Source organism: Trichechus manatus, unplaced genomic scaffold (genome assembly GCF_000243295.1).
Source record: "Trichechus manatus latirostris isolate Lorelei unplaced genomic scaffold, TriManLat1.0 scaffold00325, whole genome shotgun sequence".
Lineage (NCBI taxonomy): Eukaryota > Metazoa > Chordata > Mammalia > Sirenia > Trichechidae > Trichechus > Trichechus manatus.
Genome location: NW_004444261.1, coordinates 529,720 through 530,661, shown reverse-complemented (window position 1 = coordinate 530,661; position 942 = coordinate 529,720).

The window sequence follows — 942 nt, the reverse complement described above, 5'->3', positions numbered from 1 at the left end:
GCAAAATGAGCTTCCTATGTGCACATAGGATCCACTAGTCAGGGACCCCATCGGGAACCTCAGTATTTGTTACTGCCAGACGTGCACCCTTAATGCACAAAATAGTCAGAGAGTAGATTTTTTGCTATTGCCATACATGGGAAATGTTGGAAAATGAGACAGTAAGTGAAGAGTCTTTACTGCTACAACATGGTGGTAAATAACCTAATATTACATACGAACTAACACATTGTTCCTCCTCACTGGTTTAGCCATCCTCCCGGTAAAGACCAACAATAATTTAGATTATTATCTATTTGTACTGAAACATTCCTACTTTAAACACTTAAACAACACTTTTATGACATAAACATCTGTACATCAAAGTATAATTTTCAAAAAGTTTAATGAAAGATATTATTGAACTCATAATTAATGAGGGAACTAACAAGATGGTAAGGATGATTTTAAAAAAATCATTTAAGGAGGTATGTATTTAGACAAAATCAAAAAGGGATGTTAGAATGAGATTGCAGAGTTTTTTACAGAACTAGTTAGTATTATATAATGCAATAAATCATGACCTTTGAAGTTATCATTTCTATAAAACAGATATATACCAGAGATATCATGTAACTTCATAGTCTTTGGCCCTAATCAAGTCATAAATTACAAAGTCACAAAATAGGTGCTTTCACCTAATCAGGAGATGGCAAACTTTTTCTGTAAAGGGCAAGAGAGGAAATATTTTTGTAATTGTGGCTTACATTCCACATCTGTCATATATTCTTCCTTGATTTTTAAAAAACTTTAAAAAATGTAAAAACAGTCCTTAGCTCAGAAGAATACACGCAAATAAGCCCAAGGTCATATTTTGCCAATCTTTGTCCCAAATCATTAAATAACCCTTGTGTGAGCCTGTTTCATGATGATATTACAAGGACCTCTTTCTTTAATTATTTC